Raw genomic sequence first — 27,889 nt, forward strand, 5'->3', positions numbered from 1 at the left:
AATCTGGAAAATATTATTAACACCTTTAAGTTAAGAATGGCGGACACTTTTAGCATGAAAGGATGGTGAATTTTGTCAAATGCTTTTTCAGCATCTAATGAAAGAACCATGAGTTGTTTTTTTTTTCTTTTAGATTATGTAGTGGATTGCATTGATGGATTTCTTCATATTGAATCATCCCTGCATCCCTGGATGAAGCCTACTTGATTTTGAATGATCATTTTGATGAATTCTTGGATTCGGTTGGCAAGAATTCCATTGAGTATTTTTGCATCGATATTCATAAGGGAAATGGGCCTGAAGTTCTCTTTCATTGTTGGATCTTTGTGTGGTTTTGTTATCAGCAAAATTGTGGCTTCATAGAACGAGCTGGGTAGTGTTCCTTCTGTTTCTATTTTGTGGAATAGTTTCCAGAGTATTAGTGTTAGGTCTTCTTTGAAGGTGTGATAGAATTCTGCACTAAAATCATCTGGTCCTATGGGTTTTTTGGTTTATGTTTTTGTTTTTGTTTTTGTTTTGTTTTGTTTTGTTTTTTTTGGTTGGAAGGACTTTCTATGACCCCTTCTATTTCTTTAGGGCTTATGGGGACTGTTTAGATGATCTATTTGATCCTGATTTAATTTTGGTATTTGGTATCTGTCTAGGAAATTGTTCATTTCCTCCAGATTTTCCAGTTGTGTTGAGTATAGGCTTTTGTAATAAGATCTGATGATTTTTTGAATTTCCTCAGTTTCTGTTGTTATATCCCCCTTTTCATTTCTAATTTTGTCAATTTGGATACTGTCTCTGTGCCCTTTGGTTAGTCTGGCTAAGGGTTTATCTATCTTGTTGAATTTCTCAAAGAACCAGCTCCCGGTTTTATTGATTCTTTGTATGGTTCTCTTTGTTTCTACTTGATTGATTTCAGCCCTGAGTTTGATGATTTCCTGTATTCTACTCCTCCTGGGTGAATTAGCTTCCTTTTGTTCCAGGGCTTTCAGGTCTGCTGTTAAGCTGATAGTGTACGCTCTTTCCAGTTAAGGCCCATACCTAAACATAGTAAAAGCAATGTACAGCAAACCGGTAGCCAACATCAAACTAAATGGAGAGAAACTTGAAGCAACCCCACTAAAATCAGGGACTAGAAAAGGCTACCCTCTCTCTCCATATCTTTTCAATATATTACTTGAAGTTCTAGTTAGTGCAATTAGACAACATAAGGAGGTCAAAGGGATACAAATTGGAAAGGAAGAAGTCAAACTATCACTATTTGGAGATGATATGATAGTCAGGATGTGGAGAAAGAGAAACAACCCTCCACTGCTGGTAGGAATACAAGTTGGTACAACCACTCTGGATATCGGTCTGAAGGTTCCTCAGAAAACTGGGCATGACACTTTCAGAGGACCCCGCTATACCTCTCCTGGACATATACCCAGAGGATTTCCAGCATGCAATAAGTACACATGCTCCACTATGTTCATAGCAGCCTTATTTATAATAGTCAGAAGCTGGAAAGAAGCCAGATGTCCCTCAATGGAGAAATGGATACAGAAAATGTGGTATATTTACACTCAGCATTTAAAAACAATGAATTCATGAAATTCTTAGGCAAATGGTTGGAACTAGAAAATAACATCCTAAGTGAAGTAAATCATTCACAAAAGAACACACATGGAATGAAGTCACTGATAAATGGATATTATCTCAGATGCTCTGAATACCCAAGATACAATTCTCATATCAAATGATTCCCAAGAAGAAGGAAGGAGAGGGCCCTGGTCCTAGAAAGGCTTGATGCAGCATTGTAGGGGTTTACCAGGACAGAGAAGTGGAATGGGCTTGTTTGAGGAAGGGGTGGAGGGGAGAGGCTTATGGGACTTATGGGGAGGGGGGAACCAGGAAAGGGAAAATCATATGGAATGTAAACAAAGAATATAGAAAATAAAAAGAAAAAAAGAATAGTGGACACTTTAAAGGCAAAAATGGATGTTCAGTCCTTAGTACTCAACTATCCAAATAAGTCCCTTCCTGCTACATAAAAGTAAAATAAAAAGTAGGCAAGAATAGGAAAGGGTAAGGCCAAATGAGATAAAATTCAAATAATTAAAACAGAATACAGAATATCTATGTGTATCATAGGGCAAATACAGTCTTATGATGCATGTGTTTCAATTATTATCATTTGTATCTGACTGAGCACTTCACTATGTCTTAATATGTATCTGCTGTTGTTGCATTTCTTTATAGGAAGCTATCCGCCAAGCTGAAATGGAGGTCAGATTTTTAAGTCCTTACAGAAAATGTACAAGTACACTGAATACGTATCTGACAATTAAATCTTCCCAATGCAAACCAATATGATAATAAATCCATTAGAAAAATTAAATAAGAACACAGCATACATTGCTATTAATAGAGTTCTTGTATGTCACTACCCACTAACATATTAAAAATGGACTATCTCTTTTTGACTGTATTCACACCAAATCCACTTTTCAATAAACAGCTTTTCAAGAGTACAATTTTTGAAAGTTTAAAGACACTTAAATTGTATAGCTTCCTTTCCAAAAAAATCTTTAGGAATTTCATTATTAGTACCTATTTACTAAAAATAGTATTGCATATATGCACACATGCATGCATGCATGCACGCACATGTGAGCACATGTGCATGTACACATACAAACACACACATTGACAGAGACAGAGAGACAGAAGAAAATGGAAAACATTAGCATCTCATGACTCAAATATATTTTTTCATATATTTTATGACTCAAATATACTAGAACAAACTAGTAGGTTCTAGGTTCAGAATGAAAGAAAATACAGCCATCCTTAATTGATAAACTATATTTATAAAGATGCACCAAATGGGCATTAGTCATGTGAGGATGCCTATTTAGTGCATCTATCAAGTGAATATTTTAATAAATAGTGACAAACTGACACTGTAACCAAATTACAAAAAAAAAAATAGTTTAGAAAGGCCTTTGTAATACAAGGTAGCCAGCACATGAATATGAATAAAATATGTATTTTTTCAGGGAGACTGAAATATAATTTATTCTCACTTGTAAAATGGGTGTCTCATTTCTAGGCTCCTCATGTCGTCAAATAATCACATGAAAATGTAGCAACAATCATACATATTCTATATGGAGTCTCAAAACATCTGAAATAAAGCTCAGTGAAGCAGTATTTGCCAAAACCAGAACGGGGAAGAGGGAAGGGGTGGGTGGGAGGACAGGGGGAGAGAAGGGGGCTCATGGGACTTTCGGGGAGTGGGGGGCTAGAAAAGGGGAAATCATTTGAAATGTAAATAAAAAATATATCATATAATAATAAAAAAACTGGATGAAGAAAAATAGGGTATACATTTAACTTTGTTTAAGCCATGAATGGATTTGAGATACCTAAGATATTAGTAAATCCCACGCCTGTGAATCTGTGAGTGCCTTTATAGAGATGGTCATATCAAGAAAGTATGGTTGTAATTAGTGATCTGGTTCTCTGGGACTTACAACATTGAACAGAATACTGAGAAATGGGCACTGTGGAAGACGGTTGATGAAGGATGTGTGCTAGGAAGGGGAATCACAGACTGGTCCCTCCCGTCTGTTTCCTGCTACTATGCTGTGAGCACTACATGCTCATAATGTGCTGTCTCTCCATGGTCCAGAGCAATGGAACCCATTGATTATTGCTTAAAATCTCTGAAAATATGAACTAAATGTTTCTTCCAGGTTTTTGTTAAAATGATAAAAACTTACAATGAAAGCAATGCAAAATTAGGGCCAAATAGAAAAGTTGGAAAACTGCTTTTATAAATATTGATTATTGAATTTAAAATGTCATCTGCACATTCTTTACATCTTGTCAATCTCTTCAGGCAACAAAATAATGAATGGCAGGATCACAGTATGCAAAAAACTAAATAATTTTTCATATGCTGAAGAGTAAGAAATTAAGAGTCAAGGAAACTAACATTTGCTCAAGTAAAACACATAAACTTCATGAATTCTTTTTATTTATTTATTTATTTATTATTTACATTGCAAATGATTTCCCCTTTTCTGGGTCCCCACTCACCGCAAGTCCCATAAGCCCTCTTCCGTCCCCTTATTCTTCCATCTACCCCTTCCCACTTTCCTGTTCTGGAATTCCCCTATATTCTTGAACTGAGTCTTTCCAGAACCAGGGGCCACTCCTCCATGCTTTTTGGACATCATTTAATTTGTGGATTATGTCCTGGGTATTCAAAGTTTCTAGGTTAATATCCACTTATCAGTGAGTGCATACCATTATTGATCTTTTGAGACTGGGTTACCTCACTTAGTATGATGTTCTCCAGCTCCATCCATTTGTCTAAGAATTTCATGAATTCATTGTTTCTAATGGCTGAATAGTACTCCATTGTGTAAATATACCACATTTTTTGTATCCATTCCTCCATTGAAGGACATCTAGGTTCTTTCCAGCTTCTGGCTATTACAAATAGGGCTGCTATGAACATAGTGGAGCATGTGTCCTTATTGCATGCTGAAGAATCCTCTGGATATATGCCCAGTAGTGGTATAACAAGGTCCTCAGGAAGTGACATGCCCAGTTTTTTGAGGAGCCGCCAGACTGATTTCCAAAGTGGTTGCACCATCTTGCAATCCCACCAGCAGTGGAGGAGTGTTCCTCTTTCTCCACATCCTCGCCAACACCTGCTGTCTCCTGAGTTTTTGACCTTAGCCATTCTGACTGGTGTGAGGTGAAATCTCAGGGTTGTTTTGATTTGCATTTCCCTAATGATTAATGATGTTGAACATTTCTTAAGGTGTTTCTCAGCTCTCCGAAGTTCTTCATGTGAAAATTCTTTGTTTAGCTCCGTACCCCACTTTTTAATGGGGTTATTTGGATCTCTGGGTTCTACTTTCTTGAGTTCTTTGTATATATTAGATATTAGCCCTCTGTCGGATTTAGGGTTGGTGAAGATCCTTTCCCAGTCTGTTGGTTGGCATTTTGTCCTTTTGACAGTGTCCTTTGCCTTACAGAAACTTTGTAGTTTTATGAGGTCCCATTTGTCAATTCTTGATCTTTGAGCATAAGCTATTGGTGTTCTATTCAGGAACTTTTCCCCTGTGCCCATGTCCTCCAGGGTCTTCCCCAGTTTTTTTTTCAATTAGTTTCAGTGTGTCAGGTTTTATGTGGAGGTCCTTGATCCATTTGGAGTTGAGCTTGGTACAAGGAGATAAGAATGGATCGATGCGCATTCTTCTGCATGCTGACCTCCAATTGAACCAGCACCATTTGTTGAAAAGGCTATCTTTTTTCCACTGGATGCTTTCAGCCCCTTTGTAGAAGACTAAGTGACCATAGGTGTGTTGGTTTATTTCTGGGTCTTCAATCCTATTCCATTGATCCGCTTGCAGTTTTTATCACTATTGCTCTGTAGTAGAGTTTAAAGTCTGGGATATTGAATCCCACCGAAGTTCTTTTACTGTTGAGAATAGTTTTAGCTATCCTGGGTTTTTTGTTATTCCAGATAAATTTGAGAATTGCTCTTTCTAGCTCTATGAAGAACTGGGTTGGGATTTTTATGGGAATAGCATTGAATCTGTAGATTGCCTTTGGCAAGACGGCCATTTTAACTATATTAATCCTGCCAATCCACAAGCATGGAAGGTTTTTCCATTTTCTGAGATCTTCTTCGATTTCCTTCTTCAGAGATCTAAAGTTCTTGTCATATAGGTCTTTCACTTGTTTGGTTAGAGTCACCCCAAGATACTTTATGTTGTTTGTAGCTATTGTGAAGGGGGTCATTTCCCTAATTTCTTTCTCAGTCTGCTTATCCTTTGAATATATAAAGGCTACTGATTTGCTTGCGTTGATTTTGTAGCCAGCCACTTTGCTGAAGTTGTTTATCAGCTGTAGGAGTTCTCTAGTAGAGTTTTTAGGGTCGCTTAAGTATATGATCATATCATCTGCAAATAGTGATAATTTGACATCTTCCTTTCCAATTTGTATCCCTTTGACTTCCTTCTGTTGTCTAATTGTTCTAGCTAGGACTTCAAGAACTATATTGAAAAGATATGGAGAGAGGAGGCAGCCTTGTCTAGTCCCTGATTTTAGTGGGATTGCTTCAAGTTTCTCTCCATTTAGTTTGATGTTGGCTACCGGTTTGCTGTATATTGCTTTTACTATGTTTAGATATGGGCCTTGAATTCCTGTCCTTTCCAAGACTTCTAGCAACTTCATGAATTCTTAAGTTTAATAAAGTACAAGAAAATATAAGACCGTTTATGTTGTGTTGAATGTGTTATGTTATCACTATACATTATAAATTCAAGACTGTAGTGTGTGAGAGAGAGAGGTACTGAGACTAAGTATTTTAAAACCTGATGCCCAATCAACAATATAAAAATTAGTACCTTGCATTACCTAGGAACAGCTCAATGTGATGCAGCTCTAAAGATCAGAAGTTATGTTTGTATTCTTGAGTATGTTCAATAGTTAACAGCTTAAGAAAATGCTCATCTACAGCTTAATTAATGGATGACAAGTAACATGATAATAAAACCAGAAAAGCAAGATACCATTTACAATAAATGAGGAAAGGATTTAGATTGGTCACTAAACCAAATGTTCAATGAGAGCCGAAGGAGTAATAGTTTAGGTGCATGAGAGAAGCCCTTGACACAGCAGAGATGAATTAAGGCATAATTCAAAAAACAGAAACAGAAGGTAAAAATAGCCCTTTGAAGAAATTTGAACATAGGAAATGAAAGACAGAGATAAAGGGCAGTAGGCCAACATTTTCTATTTCTGTGAAGCTCAGTATTGTTAAGAAGGTGAGTATTCATGAATCTGTCACTAGCTTTCACACCTATTTGTCCATTATAGAAGATATTTCATATCCCCAAAATACTAATTATACAATCTTAAATTCATTCTTCAATGAGTTACAAACCCAACTGAATACAACACAATAGCATATGATTATGATCTTTTATTCCTCCCTTCTCCTATATGCATTGAGGTTAATAATGAACTGCACATACATAACACTTCTGAAAAACCTAGACATTTTACATCATTTCTCTCACCTTTCATGTGTACGGATTCTTCTAGAATGTTCTTTCCCATTGCTACCATTTGCATGCACTTCACCTATGTACTACTTTCAATCTCCATGCAAATACTAAGTTATCTCCCATGCTCATGGATTGGCAGGATTAATATAGTAAAAATGGCCATCTAGACAAAAGCAATCTAAAGATTCATTGCAATCCCCATCAAAATTCCAACTCAATTCTTCATAGAGGTAGAAAGACCAATTCTCAAATTTATCTGAAATAACGACCCAGGATAGCAAAAACTATTCTCAACAATAAAAGAACTTCTGGTGGAATCACCATCCCTGACCTCAAGCTGTACTAAAGAGCAACAGTGATAAAAACCACATGGTATTAGTACAGAGACAGGCAGGTAGATCAATGGAATATAATTTAAGACCCAGAAATGGGCTCACACACCTATTATCACTTTATCTTTGACAAAGGAGCTAAAACCATTCAGTGGAAAAGAGACAGCATTTTCAACAACCTATACTGGTTCAGCTGTTGGTTATCATGTAGAAGAATGCAAACATATTCATTCTTATCTGCTTATACAAAGCTCAAGTTCAAGTGGATCAAGGACCTCCACATAAAACCAGATATACTGAAACTAATAGAAGAGAAGGTGGGGAAGAACCTCAAATACATGGGTACAGGGGAAATTTTCCAATAGCTTATGCTCTAAGATCAAGAATTGACAAGTGGGACTTCATGAAATTGAAAAGCTTCTGTAAAGCAAAGGACACTGTCAATAGAACAAAACAGCAATCAACAGACTGGGAAAAGATTTTTACCAATCCTACATCAGATAGAGAGCTAATATCCAATATATACAAAGAAATTAAGAAGTTGAACTCCAGAGACCCAAATAACACTATTTAAATATGGGGTACAGAGCTAAACAAAGAATTCTCAACTGAGGAATATTGAGTGGCCAAGAAGCCCCTAAAGAAATGTTCAACATCCTTAGTCCTCAGAGAAATGCAAATCAATACAACCTTGAAATTCTACCTCATACAAGTCGGAATGGCTAAGTTCAAAAAGTCAGGGGACAGCAGATGCTGATAAGGATGTGGATAAAGAGGAACACTCCTCCATTGCTGGTGGGATTGCAAGCTGGCACAACCACTCTGGAAATCAATCCCATGGTTCCTCAGAAAATTGGACATAGTATTACCAGAGGACCCAGATACATACCCTGGGTATATACCCAAAAGGTTCTCCAACATATAACAAAGACACATGCTCCACTATGTTCATAGCAGCCTTATTTATAATAGCCAGAAGCTGGAAAGAACCCAGGTGTCCTTCAGCAGAAGAATAGATGCAGAAAATGTGGTACATTTATACAATGGAGTACTACTCAGCTATTAAAAACAATGACTTCATGAAATACTTACGCAAATGGATGGAACTAGAAAATATCATCCTGAGTGAGGTGACCCAGTCATCACAAAAGAACACACATAGTATGTACTCACTAATAAGTGGCTATTAGCCCAAAAGCTCAGAATACCCAAGACACAATTCACAGACCACATGAAACTCAAGAAAAAGGAAGACCCAAGTAAATGCTTTGGTCCTTCTTAGAATGGGTAGCAAATACTACAAGGAGGAAATATGGAGACTAAGTGTGGAGCAGAGACTGAAAGAAAGGCCATCCAGAGACTGTCCCACCTGGTGATCCATCCAATATACAGTCACTATTACAGATGCCAAGAAGTGCATGCTGACAGGAGCCTGATATAGCTGTCTCCCAAGAATCTCTGTCAGAGCCTGACAAATACAGAGGCTGATGCTTACAACCAACCATTTCACTGATCACAGGTCTCCAATAGAGGAGATAAAGACTGAAGAAGATGAAAAGGATTGCAAGTCCATAGGAAGAACAACAATATCAACCAACCAGACCATACAGAGCTCCCAGGGACTAAACCACCAATCAAAGAGTCCACACAGAGGGGGCCAATGGTTCCAGCTCTATATGTAGCAGAGGATGGCCTCATCGGGCATCGATGGGAGGAAAGACCCTTGTTCCTTTGAAGTCTTGATACCCCCATGTAGTGGAATGCCAGGGCAGGGAGGCAGGAGTGGGTAGGTGTGTGTGGGTACCCTCATGGAAGCACATGAGGGGGTGTGTGGGTAGGGCCTTTCCCGAGGGAAAACCGAAAAAGGGGTAACATTTGAAATGTAAATAAATAAAATAATCTGATTAAAAAGTCTAAAAAATATATCAAAGAGATACGTTTTTCTATTTATTCCTCTAGATTAGTAGTTTATTAGGAGTTTTAACATGTTTTATTCCTTATTTATATATTATTATTTGTGTGTGTGTGTGTGTGTGTGTGTGTGTGTGTGTGTTGTTTGCGTGTATGATATTTGGAAATCTAGCTTGCTTTTATGTATTGAAATGCCAATCCTGGCAGACATTTTTGCAGGGATAAGTAACTGTTTATTTTTACTTCACCATCAAACGCAATGTCTGTTAACATAAAACTTAGGAAAACAGAATGGGAGTAAAAAAATAAATCCTAATAATTATAAATACCTTATTGCAATTCTATGGTTAAAAGCAGCTAAATTATCTTTTGGTCCAATTGTTGGTGTGTTCTGCTATTAAACAATGTTCCCTAATGACTGTCATCTTGGGGAGAATAACATTAAATCCATGACAATTCGTAGGTCTGATATCTGCTACCTCCACGCTGGGAAGTTCTAAGGGCAGCAGATGTTTTCAGCTCTGCTGACTCCTCTAGTTTCCTTCAACAGTCTTACCTTTAGTCTTTGGAAGAAAAATCTTAACCCAGGCTGCAGACAAAATAAACCTGTGGTAAACAGTCAGACTGAAAATATATGCTCAGTGGTTCTACTAGGAAAGTCAATAATGTCCAGGTTGACTTTTTTTTTTAACATAACTCACAGTCAGAACTGTAAGAAGCCAAGGAAGATGGCCCAAAAAGAACTTACTTTGAACCTTTCTCTTTTAAAGCACAATAAATGCACAAATAAATAAAACACATCTGGTTTGCAGGAGAATCAAAGGCTTTGTAAAATGTCTGTATTTTGTTATAATTGAATATTTCCACTAAGTCTAGATATATATTTAATCTTTGGAAAAAATAAGTGAAATGCTAACTACCAAGCTTTGTAGCACAAAGGAAAAACCATGAGACCAGGAGACCACCATAAAAGGTCAGGGTTTCACAAGCTCAAACTGCTTCAGGGCAGCCAACCTCCCTGAAACGTCTTGGATCATTCCAATTTTTTAATTGATTAATTTTCTTCAAGGAAAAAAATGGGCTCCATTTCTGTTTTAGAATTCCAGAGTGTCTCTAATAGAGCAACTGTGACAACCTTCCCGTTGTTCTCACGTAAGAGGAAACCCTATAATAAGAGCTTCCCAAAATGTCAAATAATACTCGTCTCATAACAGGGCCTCTTTGTTCATTCACCATGTCTCTTTTGATATGCACAGATAATAAAAGTTCATGTAAAACTAAAGGTAATATAGAGCAGAAGCCAACACTAATTCTGTATAAATATGTCTGATTAATATGAATGCCATTGTTATGGTTATTTTGTAATGTCACTATTGTTACAGGAGCAGAGGATAGAGGTACTTTTCACTCTCACTGGTTTTGTTCATCCTCCATCATCCAATCAGTCCTTGGGGTTTTGTTGAATGGGTGAAAGGAAGGATAGAAGTTTTTGTCCATTAATTATTTTTGTTGCATTAGTTAAACACATAACCCGGGAAACTAACTTTAAATTCACTAGAAAAACATTAGGAGTTTTATTCTAAATTGAACTCCTGATCCCATTTAAAAAACTACATGCTTCAGGCTTGCTTCCTAGACTCTGTCTCTCAGTCACAGCTGGTATATGACACTGGTGCTTGCCTATGAGAATTTGAAAGAAAAAACTGTAGCACAATATGTCCAAAACTTAAGAGCCTAGCAGGTTCAATCTAAGCTACAGTTGGACAGTACAATTAAACCCAAAGTATAGAGGGTTCCCTTTGAGAACAGAGTGCCCACCCTGGTGAGGTAGCGGAATGTCCATCCTCAGTGCAATGCACTGAGTGGGAAGCAAATGGGAGGCGGGTCATGGAAAGCAGTCTAAAAAATCTGAGGTATCTGGGGAAAAAATATTCTAAGTCTAGTAGATGTTGGTATTGTCCACACTTTGTTTTCTCTTTAAATTCTTCTCTTTTAAATCTGTCCACCCTGGAGGCTACAGCATAATATAAAACGTAATAGTGGATCTTAAATTTAGCTGACATTTTTATATTCTTCACAACATTCTTTTTACATTGCACCCAAGAAGGAGATTATTAAATAGTAGCAGGAGACCAGTGGCTAGACCGTTTTGACTCAGGGAGGAAAAAAAATTCTCGATGACAAACCAAACATTTCTACAATCTTTATAATAAATTTCATAAATAAGCTGCTATTAATGACTGCAAAGGAGGAAGAACTCACATTTCTCCCAAGTCCCTTCATCCTCTCTCAAACCCTCAGTAGCCTGAAGACATGGCAGGAGGAGCACATGAAAGGGCTCCTGCTGAGCTGAGCTAAGGCTCCTAGGAAGCAGGGCCTGTCAGTCAGAGGCAAAGATACACCTCTGTGATTATTTTAGTCCATTTGTTGTAGTAATTAGCCAGTGTTCGCTTTTGCTGAAGCTGCCATCACTCACAGACCTCTTTTTATTTTTTAATACAGAATTTCTTTCCTTTTTATAAAATGAATTTACATATTTTCCGTCTCTCAATCCCTCCTATGTTTTATTTATGAATATAGCTCTTCTTGATGGTAACTTTAATGTGAAATAGGTAGTAATTAATGTCCCAATCTGCTAGGTTAATCCCTTTTCACTCTCTCAACAGAGAAGTTTAAGGTAAGTAACAGTTTACAGTCAATATTAGGTTTAATTATGCTTAATGAGAGCTAGTGTCTCTGTTTACTAACTGCATTTAGGTGTGTGGATCCTAGATTAGTTTTCCCTTGGCCTCATTCTGATTCGTTTATAGTGCCTGCGTGTGCTGTATGCACTGCACTTAAAACTCTGAAGCAGCTTCTGGAGAAGAAAGCAAGGAAGGCATCTGTTTCAGCCGAGACACCATTAAACAGAAGAGTGCAATCTCAAAACGACCACATCTTTCTTTTGGAAGAGAATGTCAGTTTATGCTTTCCAAACAGATTCACTTATGAGGCTAATTATTGCCTAAATTTCAGCCTCTGAGAAATGCTATACATATAAAAACTGCTTCACACTTAGAACAACCAAGTGGTATGTACAATAAAACTAAAGAGCACCAACTCTTTCAAAATGTCCTGTGTCACTCATCCAACGTCAATGTAAAAAAGCTAAGATTAGGGCAACTATTTGAATTCTTTTTCTTTGCCTACAGACATTTTTGCCCTAAAACCTATCCAGATTCATTGCAGAGTAGGTGGCAAAACTGGTTTAATTACTGAAGATACAAATTTGAACAGACAAACACTCAAGCAAAAGTGAAATGAAGGACAAAGTCAAGGGAAATACTATGTATTTCAACCATGTGTTGATGGAATCCCTTTTCCAAAGTTTTTATCATGTGTAGAGTTGGCAATTCAGTTTCTCTAAGTCTATTCACTGATTAATCAAGTCTGAATACACATTACTAGTTTCTTTTCTGTGCCAACGACACTGATGGAAAAGGCAGCCTCTTCCCTCAACTAGGACTGAAATATTCCCTCTACATCAGAGGATAATTAAGGCCTCCACTAATGAAATGGAATTTTGTTCGCTGGTCTTGTGAAGACCATGCCAGATGCAATGAATGATAAGGGAAAAGGTGTTGGAAAAGTCTGTGTTTGAAAGACATCACGCTGTAAAATGACAGAACAAACTCTGTGCCAAGAGAAGAGAATATGGCAAAAGAAAAAAGAAATCTACAACTTAGGAACTCAAACGTAGATTGAATCCAAATTACAACTTCAACGTCATCCTGAATTAATTTTTAAGTAATGTGAGATATAAGAGTAAAGTGTTATCTTAAAAATGGAGGAACGAGGTATCTTAAATCTGAAAATTAAACTGAATTTCCCTGTGCCCACTGTTAACAGCTATTTTAAAACTGTAAGTCTTCCAACGTCTTGTACTAGAACTCCTTTTATTCGGGTAAAAAGCTAAACACGTTGTGCCATGAAGAAAAGACTTCCTAACTAGATACCAGCAATGGAGGCCGTGGGAAAGGAAGAGCCTGAGGCCTCTTCCATGCAGTTAGCGGAAACATACAAGGATTACCTGTGTTTGCTGAAAGAAAGAAATCATTTAAAAGTCATTTCAGAAATTATTTGCTTTTTGAAAATTCTACCTGAACATACCTGGATTGCTTTTGCCTTACTCTCCTTAATTTGGACTTATTTGCTAACATGTTAAAAATGAATACATATGTATATATAACACAATGACCAAACATTTATGAATATACAAATTACTTCACATAATCAGCTATTTTATGGTGAAAGGACTTAAACTCTCTAACAATGTTAAAATCTGGAATACATTAATTATAGTCACCATGATGTATAACAAACAGAGCCTATTAACTTAGTCCTCCTACCTACATGTTCTCTGACCATTATATTCACCTTCATGTGGAAGTCTGGCAACCTCCGTGTGCAGCTTTTTATGATACCACATACAAGTAAAATAGTGAAGAATTTACCTTTGTGTACCTACACTATTTCACTAAGTATAATGTCCCTGGGTCTTAATGCTTAAAAAATCATAAATAATGAGTTAAATAATGGTTTCCTGATTTAGACATATACACACACATATACCCATATACATATACACACATACATGCATACATCACATCTAAAGCTGAATATCAGTGGTCCAGTGTTATGCACTGACTACCGTCTCAGTTGTGTCTGTACCTTGGTTACTGTGACCAGCAGTGGAGTGAACTATGGAGGCGTGTATATTCTCCACATATTCTGCCCTAGTTCCTGAGTGATACCTGCTAGTGGCATTTCTGGGTAATATGACAGTTCTATTGGTAATTTTTTAGTAACGTGTAAAATGTCTCCCACAGTTATTAATATGTATCCCTACCAACCTTGTACAAAAAATTCTCTGTCCGTGCACAGTCAGCAGCAGATATCTTTGGCTTTTTAATTACATTCATTTTAAGGTATGAAACCTAGCTTACTACAGTCTTGATTTTAATTTGTTTTTCCGATTATTATTGATGTTTGAAATTCTTTCATTTATCTCTTGGTTATTTCTGTTCACTCCTAAGAAAAAAAGTGTGCAGTTCCTTTTGTCATTGTTCATATACATTATCTTCCTTATTTTCACTGGATACTAATCCTTATATAAATCTCTTGTTCTGTGGGTTGTCTCTATGCTCTCTGTTGTTACTTTTTCTTTTAGAAACTAAGCAGAGGAAAACCCCACCAACTACTAGATTTTAGAGGTAAATACCGTAATCTAAATTATTTACTTAATCAGGGAAGTCTACTTTCTACTGATACATTCTGGGTTTTCTAGTACTTCAGAAAAAATAATAAACACACAGCCTATGATAAAATGTTCTCCTCTTTTTGGATTATCAATTACTCCATTGTTGCAGTGTTCTCACGTGTGTTTGGAGAATAACTCTCTTATTTCAAATGCTCTTTGGATGAGATGAGATCTCCATGTGTGAAGGGAAATGAGGAAACTGGATAGTCATAGGGAAAACAAATGCATGAGGTTAAAAGAGAAAAATGAAGTAAGTGTATCAGAAAATAAAATTATTAAAAGGAAATGTCTTACTGATTGAGAAAACTGGGAACAGTGTTCCAATTTAAATCATTATTAGTTACTGGTAACATTCTGTGTGTCAGGCATTGAATTCAATATATTTATCAATAATATCTCCAATCCTAACTCTAATGGAGAAGTTGTACTTCACTTTCCTTTGAGGAGATTAGTGCAGACAAGTAAGACACTTACCCTGGTAACAAGAAACAGTTGAACCAACACTAAAAATCAATTTAAACTCCAAGTATAATGCTATTTCCAGATAGGAAGTACAAAATACACACACTAAATAAACAAACGTTCCCACATAGCTGTCAACAAGTCACTCTCAAATCATGTCAGTCTGTTAAAGGCAGAGTCGCCTGAATCTCTAGAGTCAACTAAGACAGTAACATATTTTTGGAATTAAAATGAACATATTTCTATAATGTTAAGAAACAATCCATCTTGGAGTGCCATAGTCAAGCACAGAGGGGAATGTATTTCATCAAGTACACTATCTAGTACACAAGAGACCAGACACTTCCCATAAGTCCTCATGGTAGACAAGAACACAACAGTGAATAATTTAAACAAATCCAAGCCAGTTATTTTAGATATATTTAAAATACAAACTGTTGACTATGTGCTTTTTTTGAAGACTATTCAGATTTTTAAGTATTCATTTCTCTAAAGTATGCTTAGTACAAAATGAGAAACCCAGATTTAAATACAAATATTTGAAATAGTATTAATTAACTAGTGACAGAGAATTATGTTATTATTTTTAGCTACTTAAATGTCTTTTTATCCAATTAAAATGTATTAACTTCCTCCATTTAAATGTAGGTACTATTGTTGTTTACAAATCTACACGTTTCTGAGCTCACCAACACTGACTACTCTGTTGTGTCCTTTCGCTCTCAGTACCACAGCTATGGATATTTGCAAAACTACTTAAACAGTTACATTTGCCTATCCCACACTACTTCAAATGGCCTTCAAATTATTCAAAATTTCTTTAAGGACATACCTAGATAAGGTTTGGTTTTTTTTTTACCTTGATGGTCATACTTAATCACAGAAGGATTACATAAAATGAGGATGATCCTATTGATAACTAATTGATGACAACATAAAACTATCCATGAAAATATATCACAATAAATTGGTATAAAATGCACAAATATACCTCGATATAATATTTATATATATTTCAGTGACTCAGTACAATAAAATATGTACACTACATATAGTTACAGATCTGTTGAAATATATGCATTTATATTTGGGCAGTTATTCCTGAAAGTTAAAGGAAAAACACTTAAAGTGTTTTCATAACACAAATTATAACTGAAATAAATGTCCTTTAAAAACTATAATTAATGGCTGTTATGTCAAAATGTGAATCAAAGGGTCAAACCTTATAATTCAGTGTTTGAGAGGTCACAACTCAAATTATAACTTTAAAAAACTGATTATCTATGAGCAATTTGACAAATCCATCTAGCAAACACTGGATGCATATAAAACATTTTAGGAGTATAAAGAATGTATGTCCACGTGGACAGCCAATAGGGAAACGGCCTCTTTATACTGAGCAAGGCTGGAGTCCAGCTTTGGAATGGTTTTGAATGAGAATGCAGGCTGCAGGGCCAAGCGCAATGCATGTCTAATAGGAGGCATAATGAAGAATCTGATCACAATATAAAACCCTCACAGGCACATGACCAGTGAGAGAAAACTCAGACACATCCATTCCCTAGTCTTTCCTTACCATTGCCAAAACCTGACTCAAAGGTAAATAATATGCCATTAACAAAAGTTATTTGACAGAAATAATTTTTGGTAATTTAAAAATAAATCTACAAATCCCTTGCAAGTTCTAAGGTTTAAAAATACCCATGAAGGTTGTTTGTATCAGATAGTATAGACAGTTCTGATTTTCTTTTCTTTTCTTTTCTTTTCTTTTCTTTTCTTTGTTTCTTTCTTTCTTTCTTTCTTTCTTTCTTTCTTTCTTTCTTTCTTTCTTTCTCTTTCCTTCCTTTCCTTTCCTCTTTTTTCTGTCTGTTTGTTTTGATGGTAATGGTTGTTTTGCTTTGCTTTTTTATGTTGTTGTTGTTGTTGATTTTTGGTTTTTAGTTTTGAGACAGGGATTCTCTGTGTAGTCCTTGAAGTCACTCTGTAGCTCAAGCTTGTCTTGAACCCAGAGATCTGCCTACCTCTGCCTCTTAACTGCTGAGATTAAAGCTGTGCACCACTACCACCCAGCAAAACACCTTTTTCTGATAGTTCCTCCTGGCACAAAATACTGTGCCATCTACATTTGTACCAAAGACACCTGCACTCTTTTTTCTATAATTTTAATCTAGATGTAATCCACTCTTTAAAATGCAGGCTACTAGAGATAATACACTGCACATCCAATTCCTAAAACCATGGCAGAGTACAGAGAAGAGCAGAAAGAATGATTTCATTAAATATCTATATTTGCAATTGCTATTTATTTCTTAGTATATTACCCTTCTAGTATATTACCCATGATAATGTCCTTTTGCTCAACAGTTTATTTAATATCTGTAAAATGCCTGACACTGAGCTAACACTCAGGGAATGTAGAAAGAATGAAAAGACAAGAGGGAGGAAAGGAAAGGAGGGGCCTAAAGTTAGCAAATCTCCTCAAACATTATTGGTCTGAAAATGCCTCAAAATACATATTTTATTTTATCTTACCTACTCAACACCACTGATCTAAATACGGATCACAGCAACTCAGGAAGTTTAGAAGTTTCAAAAAGTATTGATAAGATGACCAGGATATAATGACAAGATAAAATGGTGAGCTGACACAGTAGAATGCAGCATGTGTAGGCTCAGGCTGAGCAGACACACAGCGGGCTCTGCTGATCCTGATCTCCAGGTTCCTCAGTCTGAAGACTCACCACAAATACTAAGGCACAGTCACTAGTTCCGGAGCTGGCACCATGTGCCAGGCACTATATTATCAGGTACTTTAAATCAGGAGTCATACAATCTGTTGAAAGAAACAAATGTCCACCTAAAAATGTGAAAAATATGAGTAATAGAGTGTGAAAAATATCTGTAAAATATTTATTTATATTTATAAAGAAATCCTCTTTTTCCTGAGTGTAATTGCCAAGCATTGGGCAGGTACAAGCAGAAGGATCTAGAGATTAGCCCAGTTGGAAAGAAAAGGGGGGAAAGCAAAAAGAATACAGAAAAATTTTGTAAGATTTTAAAAATTAATATTTTTAAATTGACTAAAATGTTTTCTGGGTAATTACATTACTTTGTATGCTAATATGACTCATGGCATGGTACTTTGCTGAGACCTGTGAATCTGCTTGAATTTATGCAAGGAATATGTGGCTTTCATAGTAACTAGTGCCACTGTGATCTGCAGATGTGAATCACAATACCATAAAAAACACATTGAACAAACATTCTTCTTGATATTAGTAAAAGCTTAACTGTAGTTCCACTTGGCTTGGAAAATGTTCCTGTCACTCTGCTGGACCAGCCCACACAGACTGGGCTCTTGATAGGTTCTGGGCGCAACCATCTGGCCCTTTATTTACTTAACTCTTTTCTAATACTGACAAGTATATTAGTAACACTTCTTTGATCACTAGTAAATATAGAGCAACTGCACAACTAAGATCTTCTCTCATTCTGAAAGTCACTAATTAGTTGTGGGTAGGAGTTGAAGACTTTTACAAAGACATGTTGAGCATTACTACAGTAAGGAATCTAAATACCTCCAGAAGCATGCTAATTTATTTCCCACTTCATTAGAGGAAGGAAAAAACACCTTGTCAGCAGTTAAGGAATCCAGCACATTTTGAAAGATGTTAGATGGCCAAGGGAAAAGAATGAATGCAGAATTTGGGGGAGGGGAGAAACGACATTTGTTTTCTTGATATCTTTTCTTTCCTTAGTTAACAGTATGACCCAAGGCTCTCTGGAATGGTCTGTGACTATAATCCCAGCACTCATGGTAAAAAGAAGGATGATGACTGTAAGTCAAAGGCCAGCATGGTCTACATATTAAGACTGTCTCAAAAACAAAAACAAAAGACTAAGATAAAATTGTACTTACTGGACATATTTTATTCAGTTAATAAGTAGAAGTTTCCAAAGGAGACAAATAAGATGGGTGGTTCCAACTTCTAAAGCCCAATTATTCTAGCTAGTACCTATAAAACACACAACTTCATAAGCCGTGTTAATCTTTCCATAAAAAGGTTCTAAATAATCTGATTAAATGGAATATTATATAGGTAAAGATAGAAAATGTCAATTCAAAAGGTACTAAAAAGACATTTATAAAAGACCTAGTCTCATTTATGTTTCAGAACTGAGAATTTATATAGTTCTGACCCATTATATGATTTACTTGTGGCATATTTTTTGTATTTTTGTACATATTTTATGTAGATGAGCCTAACTCCTTTAAATTTTCCATATGACTCAGGATGTTAACAGGTTTTCAGTAAATTGTTTTGTGATAATTCAAGCATCCGGTTTACAGCATCATGACCCGACTCCCTGAAATTAACTTTATGTAGACTCAGCAATTCATCCTCCCCTCTAAGCTCAAACATGACACCAAGCAAAGACTTTTAGAACTTATTTTGGAATTTAGTTTTGCTCACTTGTTCACAGATATTTTGGGGAAGATAACTTTTCTTATAGAACAAAACTGAGACAGTTAGGATCTCAACTAAAAACACAACCTTACACGTTCTGAAGTATTTTGTAACTCCTTATCAAATCCTATAACTAATAAACACAGAGAGCTGTTTCATAAGCAGAAATAAACTGACTTAAGGAAAAATAGCATAAAGGAAAGGACAAATGCTTAGTATGTAAATTAAGAACTATCAAAGAATTGGGGCATCGGTTAGTTAATGATATATAAAATAAGGAGGATTTGCTTACAGATAAATGCTGGTATAGAGATGACACACAATAGGAGCATTTGCTACAATGGAACAAACATCTCCTCTGGAAAGTAGATGGTTCAGAGAGTTATACAGAAGTATGTAACTAGCTGACAGAGCTGTTAGACATGGCAGGATGTGACACTGAGGGCAGGGCAGCATGGTGGTGGCCTCTACCAGCAAACAACTTTGCCAGTACAGACTGGATGCCTGGAATCAAGCCCTACATAAAAACAGTAAAACCTGGAGCCAACTAAGGCAAGATTCAAACAAAATCCATTTCCAAATGCAAATATTCCAGGAAACCTGCATTGAAGAATGTTTTCCCTTGGGTGTAGCACACACCATGTTGGCAAATTGCCAATTAGCACTTACCTCTAGTTACCCTAATATGGAGAGCAAGATGCTTAAAACACCAGAATAAAAAAGTACAGTCTCTATTGCACATAGAAGTGATTCTAATTTTATTTGTCAAAACTCTCTACTGATAGGTGTGACCAGAATGTCCCTCCATGAACAGATGGCCAAAGTGAGCCCATTTCACTGACTGCATTACATGGTTCTCTGTATCCCAGTCAATCAATCAAAGCACAATGTAGGAGCAGTGGCTGTGCCCTCCTTTATTTGGTTTGAGGCTTTATCTGTGAAGTGTCAATATAGGATTACAGCACAGACATTAAGGCTGCACAATGCCATTTCTGCTTAAGACTTAACAAATATTTAAGTGGTCAAAATAAAATCCTAAATTTATGAAAATAGAAAAATACATGGAAACAGTACAAAACCTTGATGTTTGTTAGAACATGAAGGCAAGTGGAGATGATAATATTAAGTGAAATAAGTCTGTCTCAGACAATGTCATTCTGTTTGATATACCTTATTTCATATGTGGTTTATAGAGAAACATAAAATCAAGAATGTACATATGACAAAGTGGACATAAGTCTGCCTAGGGACAGAGGAGACCAATGGAATGGGCAAGGAATGCCAAGGCAGAAGGTCTGAAAGGCGGGGGGTGGGGGGTAAGCTATTCAGCCCACAATACAGACTAGTGTGAACATTTTGTAAAGTGAAACAAACAATTTCAAATAAAAATTACATGGCACATTTTTATCTTTCAATCGTATGACTATCACTAAAGAAGAATGATCATATTGATCATTCTAGTGGTTTTAAGCTAGTAAGCTGTTTATAAGGAAAAAGCAAGTCAGAGCCATTTACATTTATTAAGTTCTATAAAAAAAACTTTGAAAAAATGCTTTAAAAACCAAATCCCTGTATTCAGGCAAAATGGCTTAGGGGGTAAAATGTTATGCAATCATAAGTAGCTGTGTACTGATGCCCTGCAACCATGTAAAGGTAGGCATGGAAGCATGCCCCGGAGCCCAAGTGCTGGGCAGACAAGGGCAGATGGAGCCGGGAGCTCTCCAGCCAGCCTGACTAGTGAACTGGTGATTCATTGGACAAAATGGTGATAACTAAACAAATGTTAACAATGATAAATTTTATACCATGAGACTTTCTGAAACAGAAAGACAGACAGCATATGCACACATGCGCACACACATACAAACACACAAAATTAGCTAGATTCTCAATGTGCTAATTTCATTTGTATCACTATCACACTATATGCATTATTTTGCTTCTGTAAAATAAAATGAATGATGCAATAATTTAAGAGATAACTTAGGAATATATTCCTATTTATAATAACTAATATTAAAAACAGATGTAATTATATTATTAATGCACCTATACATGCAGTAATGGAAAACTACAAAGAAAATTCTCTTTACCTACCTTCAAGAAAGAGACGATGAAAAACCAGTCTTAAGAATACATCTTTAGTACCTCTGTACCTTAAAATATTGCCTAGTATTAATTTTTCATCAAGTTGTCATTTTCTCTGACATTTGGTGTTATTAATCAAGGCATTTATCATTAATTTGTAGAAAATATCGTAATTAAGCCAAATAAAATAAAATCCTTAAGAGGTTAATATTAGAAAGCAGGTGACTTAGAACTCTGACATTACTATGTTGACATACAGGAGCTTTGGAGAAGTACAGGAGACAAGTTTTTTCAGAGTTTGGTGCCTCAATCTTGGGGCTGGTTGGTTTTAAATGTTATAAAGATTTGATTTAAAGCTGTCTGACAGTTTTGACATTCAGGTGAAAGCACTGCTGCTGCATTTGGAACAATTTGCATATCCCACTGCTAAACGGAACGTTTGAGGTGTGCACTGGTGTAAAGAAATTAAAAACAAGCTATCACACATGCTTAAGTGTATATATTCACAAGCTGATGACTGGATCACACTATCCCAACCCCCTCCTATGTAATCTATGATTTACTCTTCTACAGTAAATTACCCTAGCATGTTATTCTCTCTGGAAGATCTAACCATGCATGTAAGAAGCAAAGTAATTACAGCCCCCTCTTGTCTAAAAAGCCTCTCAAGTCCTATGAGTTCTTTATACACAATGCAGTCTATTGTAAACCTCTTGCCTGCAATTCTGGACTTATGTATCTAAAGCTATTAAATGTCATCTGATGTTTCCAATGAATGCATTTTTATCTCTCTCCTATCATAATTTGTAAAGCTATTCCTGATCACAAATATATTCTTACTTTCCCATTTGAGTCAATATGCCTACTTAGAGAAAGGGCAAGGTTTATAATAAGAATTCAAACTAATAAAAATGAGAAGCATAAAACATTTCTATGTAGAAGAAAGTATAACATCAACAAAGTTGGATGAAATATTGTGAAATGGCAAAGGGTTTTTGTTTTACTTATATATTATTTTGAGGAAGAGATTGTTAAAGGGCAATCAAGAAAGTTTAAGTAGTAAATTCATGGCCTTGAAAATAATAAAAATAATAAAACATGTCCAAGAAGATAAAACCATGGAAAACATCATTGGCTATTACCTTCAGTCTTCAGAGTCACAAAGGGCAATTCAAACACTCCATTCATTTATCTATAAAAAAATACTTAAAATTAGTAATCCTTCAAGAAACCATTTGCGATTACATTAATGTCTTCACGATTAGCTTTGAGAAGAATGTAGGTGACTTCATGAATTCTAATATTTCCAGTTTTAAAAAATAAGTAAACATAATCATTAGAAGAGCTGAAAACATCTAGAACAGTTTCTCAGCAAAACATATTACATTCAATGAAAAGAACTATGTGTACACATCTAAAAGGGACAGGGGACAGAGTAACAAGAGGAACTTTTTAAAAATTATATTAACAATGATATGTGGGTATGTGTGCAGTGTGTCTATAGGCAAGAGAACCATCTTTGCTATCATCCTCAGAAACGCCACCATTTCTGAGGAGGATGTGGAGGGGCTTTTGAAATCAATATGCTATGCTAGCAATAAAAATATTTAGCCACAAGCAATTCTCCAATTAAAATTATGTCCTTGGAAATCAGGCTTTCTAAATTTGCTATGAAATCTCTATGATGACCTTGATGTCATCCTCCTTTGAGACAAGGTCTCCTATTGGCCTGAAGCTCATCAATCAGTATAGCATAGCTGGCCAGCAAGGTACCAATGGCATTTTTGCTTTTGCATTCCTGGCACTGCAATTGCAAGAATATGCCACATCTGGATTTTTACATCTATTCTATAGAACAAACTCTGGTCCCTCTACTTGGACACCAAGGACTTTACCAACTGAACCATACTTTATACACTGTATTTTAATACTTAAGCAGAATTTTTGAATATTTATATTACATATTGAAGAGTGATGGCAAGTTAACTAGTATATAAGAATAAAATTGAGACATCATTAAAATGGGAAATGAGAATAAAATGTTTGCATAATCACAGATAATTAAAAGAAAAAGAAAAATTAAGTGAGTGGAGAAACTTAAGCAGCTAAGGTAACATGTTCAGTGGAGTTTCATGGCAAGCCTGACTAAGACCTGGGTCAGGATTGGATACATGGAAATGGAGGCCTTCTTTCTTTTAGAAATTCTATTCTATTCTATTCTATTCTATTCTATTCTATTCTATTCTATTCTATTCTATTCTATTCTATTCTATTCTATTCTATTCTATGCTATACTATTCTATTCTATTCTATGCTATTCTATTCTAATTTATTTATTATTTATTTATCTGTGTAAACTTTTTGTAATATATGTGTGTTATGTATACACATGTGTGCAGAGATCAGAGAACATTAGATGTCCTATTCTATCACCTTCTGACTTATTTCCTTGAGATAGTCTCTCATTGAATTTAGAACTAGGATGACAGTTGGAAAATTTAGTGCCGTGTCTCCAGCCTGCACACTGCTGGAGGTTACAGTAGTCAGTGGCCATAGCTAACATTTTATGTGGTGCCAAAGATTTCTTTGGGTCTTCATGCTTGCATATCAAGTATTCTTACCTGCTGGAGCCATCTCCATAGCACCTGAAGAAGACACTTATAGATTCCTTTCTAACCACAAGCATGTTGATAATATAGACTCAAAGCTGAGACTGGAGCTAAAGCGAGCAGGATGTTGAGGGGCTTTTGAAAACAATGTTATGTTTTACAATAAGAACATTTAGCCACAAGCAATTCTCCAATTAAACTATGTCCTTGGAAAGCGATCTTTCTAAATTTACTATGAAATCTCTATGATGACCTTGATGTCATATTTACTAATAATCCCCACAGAGACTCAGTCATTTCAAGTCTCAAAAGCAGTTTTGCTAATGGAAATGCATTACATAAACATAAGCTAATCCTATAAGCTAGTATATCTACAATAAAGACCCCTTTTTAAAAAACTCTTAGGATTGGAATTGGCTGGATCTTTAATATGCATATGCAACAGCCTTGCAATCAGAAACAAAGAACGGAACAATAAATGACACCAGCAAAATAAAAGATCCCCAAGTCTAGGCTGTACTGACATTCAAATGGAGTCAAGAATTGTATATGGAAACTCTAACAGGGTTTTTTTTCCTACTGAATTATTTTGGGCTTATTTCTTAAATTTGGTTGTTGCTAACGAATAAAGGGTTTATTTCCAGGAGATTTTATTATGTTCTCTTAATGTATTTGTCTACTTTTACACTAACACTACACATTGTAGTTTTGATTTTAGGAGATTTTTGTTAAATAAAATAAAAAATAGCAGATTCCATCCCAGAAAGTAAGATAGCACATAATTCATAATTTCCTTTAACTATGAAGTTTATGAGAATGAAAGGGCTCCAAGTCCATGGTGTGGCCTCAAGTGTGAGAGAGAGCATTAGAAAGAAACAATACAAATCCCGCCCAGAGAGAGCTGGTCTCTTAAGTTCACAGGTGAGATGAACACTTTTGCTCCAATTACTAACCAAAGAGGGACCCGCTGGGAGACCACAGAACACAGGAACCACACAGAGCCCAGGGACAGGATCCTTCCTGTTTCCATCAGTGCCCCTGAGTTAACCCTGTGGCATGGCTCTCTGTTCTCAAATCCTAACTAGAGAAACCTGATCTCCCAGGAGTGCTGACACACCTAAGATTACAGGCCCATAGGCTTACAGGAGGGACAGGCTCCAGTCAGAGACAGGAAGACCAACAAAATAATAATAATAAAAAAAAGAAACAGAAACCAACCATGTCATTACACTACATGAACATTGACAACACCACAATTCCTCTGCAGCAGCAAGCCTTAGGAGCTGCTGCAGATCAGATCCAGGAGTAAGATCAAAACCACTGATAATGGAAACACAGGATGAAGGGGACAAAGAGTGTGTGGGGGTTGGGATTAGATTGAAAAGCAGTCCGGAAAAGACCTAAGGGAAATTGATTTGGCTATTAGGTGATATGCTATAAGATATTTTACATTTTATTTGCAATTTCTTTTAAATTTTATTTACAATTTCTCCCCTTTATTAGAATAGGAGAGGCCCACTGTCTTCTTCACACAGCATAAATAGTATCTGTTGGATGCTAGATAATCAATGCATTTACTAAATAAAAGAATGAACAAACTGATCAACTTACGAACCACTCATGTTTATATCTATAATACAAATAAGGCATCTAGGACTTGAAGAAGTTATATGTTATATACTAATTTGACCTGTCCCCTTTGACAACTCTAAACTTCTACAATTCAAAGTTTACCAGTAATACTATTTTAAATAATAAACAAGCAAACAAATTATTCAAATTATGACAGTCAAGGAGAACATCTCATGGTAGTAATGCTGAGAGCTACATGAACTGCTATTTTCACAAGTTTGGAAAAGAAGTTTCTTAAGAGAGGTTACAACAGAAACAAACCTAGGTGATCAAGTAGAGAAGTAAAAACATGTATCTAAGAGTATCCTAGCTGCTGCCAGATTGAGTCATGACAAAAATTATCCCCCTTAATACTATGACTAGCACACAGCAAGCTGGCTGCTTATTAATTATTATTTTTATATTGCTATTTTTATCATTTGTGAATTTCTTCAGTAGATAAGCCTGTCGAATGTATTCGTTTTTATCTACTCTGAAATTCTTTAAATAGTGTCTAACAAGAACTCAATAAACATTTACAGAACTGAAAAGAAGACAACTATTATCACTTAATTAATTAGAAAACATAAACAGACTATGAGCATATAAAAAATCACATTTCATATGCCTGAGTCAATCTAAGCAGTATCATATAATAATTAATCTTCCCAAGATCTATCTATTAAAAAATAAATAATGAAAAATATGGCTAGGGCAAGTAAGTCAGGATTCCGAATAGTAAGAGTTAATCAGAAAGGATAAAATGAAGTTGTCAATTTTAAGCTAGTATCCTGTTCATTTAAATACTATATCTGCAATTATCTGATAAAAAATAATTTTCTCTAGCACAAGAACTGCTATACAATAGCTCCTTCATTTAAGTATTCATAGTATCAACACAGACTTTCTTATAGCAAATACTTTTTCTTAGAAACATCTCCATTGAACTAAATCTATAATTAGCAGCAGCTCTGGGCTTTTGTTGTCAATTATTTGTTTGCTCCAATGGGAACACAACTTAGGGTCCCACACATAAGCTATATCCCAGCCTTTATTTTACTTTTGTTATTAGAGTGTCACTAAATAGTCCAGGCAGGCCTAGAATTCAGGTACTTTTGCCTTACTCAGAGATATCCTAGATTACAATCCAGTACCATTAAGCTTAGAAACAGTCTTAAACAATTAGCCAAGAAATGGATAGATATAAAATACAAATTTCAAATGAAGTTTGCCACTTCCATGGCAAACATGTATAGAATAAAGTAGGCTTTTACAAAGACTGAGAACAAGTGGTATGAGGAGAAAAATGTCCGTAGCATGTGACTGGTATAACATATTGACAATAGGCAGTGTCTCGAAATATATACAAGAAAAAGCAAATTCTCCATATTCCATCGCACACCCAATGTGGAATTTTAAGCATAGAGTGGTATGAAAACAAAATGTACCAATTGTGCATGTAAGACAAAAAATGCTTTTCAATACTTATCATGCCAATACATGATATGTAGGTACATATGTAGGTACAGCTCCTACCCAACATCTAAGAAACCTCTATTTTTTTTCAGTAGACAGAGGCAATTACAGAGACTCACAACTGGGAAAGCTGCAGAGAATAAGTGGCTGTGGAGTGTCCTCCCTCAAATGAGATCTATAGCACAACTCCTATACCCAAGGCTTAGGGAGCACTGTAGAGGGGGCTGGTGAACTGCAGGAGACAGAGAGCCAGCAAGATTGATGCAAACCCCTTCAGCTCCTTTGGTCCTTTCTCTATCTCATCCATTGGGGACCCTGTACTCAGTTCAATGGCTTACTGAGAGTGTCCCCCTCTGTATTTGTCATGCACTAGCAGAGCCTCCCAGGTGACTATATCCAGCTCCTGTGAGCAAGCACTTGTGGGCATCTACAATATGAGTCACCAAGTACTCCCAGAGCTCCCAGGGATAAAAACATCAACCAAAGAGTACACTTGGAGTTACCCTTGGCCCCAGACTCATCAGCAGCAGAGGATGATCTTGTTGGACACCAAATGGGGGAGAGGCCC

General features: G+C 36.1%; 1 protein-coding gene across 4 annotated transcripts in view; it reads right to left on the minus strand.

Annotated features, from left to right (window-relative positions):
• Nucleotides 1–27,889, minus strand: part of Zbtb20 (zinc finger and BTB domain containing 20) — a 786,764-nt gene that overhangs the window by 616,529 nt on the left and 142,346 nt on the right. For all 4 annotated transcript variants that reach the window (XM_052158175.1, XM_052158178.1, XM_052158177.1 and 1 more), the window contains exon 2: nucleotides 22,768–22,817. The gene's annotated coding sequence lies outside the window, so the exon portion shown is untranslated. The remainder of the gene's footprint in view (nucleotides 1–22,767; nucleotides 22,818–27,889) is intronic.

The sequence above is a fragment of the Apodemus sylvaticus genome, chromosome 15, assembly GCF_947179515.1.
Source record: "Apodemus sylvaticus chromosome 15, mApoSyl1.1, whole genome shotgun sequence".
Classification (NCBI taxonomy): domain Eukaryota; kingdom Metazoa; phylum Chordata; class Mammalia; order Rodentia; family Muridae; genus Apodemus; species Apodemus sylvaticus.